This window comes from Colobus angolensis, unplaced genomic scaffold (genome assembly GCF_000951035.1).
Source record: "Colobus angolensis palliatus isolate OR3802 unplaced genomic scaffold, Cang.pa_1.0 Scaffold32, whole genome shotgun sequence".
Classification (NCBI taxonomy): Eukaryota; Metazoa; Chordata; class Mammalia; order Primates; family Cercopithecidae; genus Colobus; species Colobus angolensis.
The window spans coordinates 255,075-258,658 of NW_012116488.1; the positions used below are offsets into that span (position 1 = coordinate 255,075).

Genomic DNA, 3,584 nt, shown 5'->3' on the forward strand with positions numbered 1-3,584 from the left:
GAGCTTGCAGTGAGCTGAGATCCGGCCACTGCACTCCAGTCCGGGCGACAGAGCGAGACTCCGCCTCAAAAAAAAAAGATAATTCTGGCCAGGCGCGGTGGCTCATGTCTATAATCCCAGTACTTTGGGAGGCCGAGGTGGGTGGATCACCTGAGGTCGGGAGTTTGAGACCAGCCTGGCCAACATGATGAAACCCTGTCTCTACTACAAAAAAAAATACAAAAAATTAGCTGGGTGTGGTGGTGGGCACCTGTAATTCCAGCTACTTGGGAGGCTGAAACAGGAGAATCGCCTGAACTCGCGAGGCGGAGGTTGTAGTGAGCCAAGATCGCACCACTGCACTCCAGCCTGGTGACAGAGTGAGACTCTGTCTCAAAAAAACAAACCAAACAAAACAGTCAGACAGGCGCGGCGGTGCACACCTGTAGTCCCAGTTGCTCAGGAAGCTGATGTGGAAGGACTGCTCGAGCCCAGGATTTAGAGGTTACAATGAGCTACGATTGAGCCTCTGCACCCCAGTCTGGGCCACAGAGTGAGGCGCTGTCTCTAAAAAACAAAAAGATGGCCAGGCGCAGTGGCTCACACCTGTAATCTCAGTACTTTGGGAGGCTGAGGTGAGAGGATCACTTGAGCCCAGGAGTTCAAGACCAGTATGTGCAACATAGGGAGACCCTGTCTCAAAAAATAAATAAATAAATAAATAAATAAAAACAAATTAATAAACCTCAACAGAAAAAACAATCAAGTGGGAAGAGCAAGGTACAAAGTGGCCCAGCCCCTGCAGAAGAGTGGATGGGGGTGCTCAGGGACATGGGCACCTGGAGGACACTCCGGGAACCCGGCAGGCAGAGGCAACAGACAGGCACTGATGCACAGGGCCACCTAGGAGCACCATGTGTAACAGTGCTGAGCCAAAAGTGCCAGAAGGAAACCCAGGGCCCAGGCCTCCCAAACGACAGCCCAGCATGCCCGGTTCAAGCTCCAGGGCACAGACTTCTCCAGCTGCCTCCCAGAAGGAGAACTGAAACGAGACCAGCATCCCAGCCAGGCAAACGGTCAGTGTGCACACTCCGCCAGGCTGACGCGGGGAGCACACCCAGTCACTGCTCAGAGAGCAGAAAGATGCTAATAATCGGACAGGGACATTTTCAACACAGCCGAGAAAGGATGACTATCTCTAAAGAAACTGCTGACGCTGAAGCAGAAAAAAAGAGAAAGAAAAACTGGCAAAGGAACATGAATTTCACTGACAAGGAAGTACAAATGGCCTAAATTAGTAGCCAGAGAAATTCAAGTTAAAACCACGATACCACTTCACACCCACCAGACTGGCAAAAATTAAGTCAGATGAATGTTGGCACAAATGTGGAGCGGTGGGGACTCTCGTCCCTGTCAGTGGGGGCCGGAGCAGGCACGACCACTCTGGAAAACTGCCCAGCAGTAACGCTGAGTGCGTGCACACCCCCACCATAAATCTTGGTAGCTGGCGGCACATGCTTAAGACAGGCCCTGCCCATCCAGGAAGACACACAGAAGGCAGGCACAAGGATGTCCATAGCAGCACAGGGCTTGTAATTGGCAAAAAAGAACTGGAAACAAGCCAAGGTCCCTTGACAGAAGCAGAGCCGAGGTACTATCATGCCAGGGCATAGTACGCAGCAGTGAACACGCCGAAAGCCATCAGCACAGACGCAGCCCAGAAACTTCATGGCTGGGCACAAGTGAGGAGTACAGAAGAACACAGGAGGAATGAAGCAAAAGTAAGCAGCAGACTGTCCAAGGATGCATGGACAGGTGGCAGAAGCACAAAGCAAAGCTGGGGGCAAGCCTGCCTATGAGGGACCCTATTCCAGGACAGGTAAAGGCAGGAGCTCATTATGAGGCTGAGCCTGTTCTACGAACAAACTGCATCTGCCCACCTAGACAGCTGCGCCACTCGCCCCTCCACCCATCAACTCCACACCAATGGAACAAACCCTGTCCTCCTGCCTACCCTTCCTCCCAACCCTGTCCAGGCCAGAGCCCGGGACCCCCCAGCACTTCGTGCTGCCCAGCCCCGGTGCCTCCATCTACCCCCTGTCCTCACCAGCCTTCTCAAAACCTGCCCTACCCACGCCCTCCCCACAGACACCAGAGTGGGCTTTCTAGACCCCTGGAGAACAGAGCACAGCTCCACAGTGGGGCTGATAAGGCCCCTGGCCCCTCCTGCCACATGCCCCCACCTCCCTCAGGTTACAGACTTTGCTGCTCATTCGGAGGGACCCAGGAAGCTGCTGCGGAGGTTCAGCAAGGGAAGGCTATGTGCTGCAGTGCTGGAGCAGGGGAGCGCCAACAGCCAGCATATGAAGGTTCTGGGGCTGTGGGTGAGGCACTGACTCACAGGGGCTGACAGAAGAAGAGCTGTGGGGCCGTGGGACCTGACATTGAGGCAATCGCCAAGACCTGGAATGGAGAAGCAGCCAGGCCTGGGGAGATGCTCCTGGCTTTGGCTTTGACGCCCCAGAGGCTTCCCAGAAGAGAAGCAAGTAGGCAAATCTGCAGTGCTCGGCCCCAGACCTTGGGCAAATGCTGACCCTTAGGTCTCATATGGAAACGGGGTCCTTCGGGAGGCCCTGTCAGGTGCAAGAGTCGTGCTGGGTGGGCATCCTTCCTGTCCACTCAGCACAACCAAAGCCCTGTGGTCCCAACCTTGCGCTCCAGGAGAGCAACCCCAACACCACGCTCAGAAATGCAGGTTGTGGGAGCCACAGGAAAGCACGAGAGGCCCACCTGCAGCTGACTAGTGGTGGTACAACTCAATGCCACGTGGGGTCCCCTCCAGGCATACTGGACACTTCCAGTGCCTGGAAGGTCCGCTCACCCTCCCATCTCCCCAGGGAGAGCTCTCACGACCCTCACCTGCCTCCTCTTCTAGCCTGCTGTCTATTCTAGAACCAGAACTTTTCCGGAGAGTGTCTCCTTCTCCTCCTTAGCCTGGGAGCTTCCTGAGCAGGAACTACCAAGTCATGAAGAAATTACAAGTTTCAAACTGAGCAGGAGACACAGGGAAGCTGCAAGTCCAAGGAAGGCTGGGCTACGGCCGGAGGATAAACCTTGTCCAGTCGTTACTGCTGGGCGACCGGGCGCCCCCTACCAAGTGCAGAGCAGCCAGCCTTCCGCAATGGCAAGATCAACAGGGAGGCGCAAATAGCAGTACTGGCTTGGAGACGTCTCTAAATGAGAGACAGCGCCAACCAGGTCCCCGCGAGGACGACCCCGCCCCGCAGGACAGGGCATCTCCACCGCGCGCTGGACGGAGGATACAACCGAATCCTGCGCGCCCCGTGCACCGTGGGTCGCTCCCAGGGCCGAGATCTGACAGTGTCGCCGGACGCGAAAGGAAGCGTGTGGTACCCGAGAGAGGAAGCACCCTCGTCGCCCCGGCCCGCACCGCATTGAGGCAGGTGTGCAGCTGTGCAGGTGCGGTTGCGACGAGCCAGGTGAGCGCCGCCCGGGAGCCCCAAGGTCCCGCCGAGCCTGAGCAGCACAGGGTCCTCAGAAGCTGAGCGCGGCCCCGGACGCTCAGGACCTGGGGGGCTGGGGCC

At 56.7% G+C, this 3,584-nt stretch overlaps 1 protein-coding gene across 2 annotated transcripts in view; it reads left to right on the forward strand.

The window, feature by feature from the left end:
• The first annotated feature begins 3,202 nt into the window (after positions 1 to 3,202).
• The window catches only part of BRF1 (BRF1, RNA polymerase III transcription initiation factor 90 kDa subunit), a 102,484-nt gene continuing 102,102 nt past the window's right edge, over positions 3,203 to 3,584 (forward strand). For both annotated transcript variants that reach the window (XM_011951376.1, XM_011951378.1), the window contains exon 1: positions 3,203 to 3,479. The gene's annotated coding sequence lies outside the window, so the exon portion shown is untranslated. The remainder of the gene's footprint in view (positions 3,480 to 3,584) is intronic.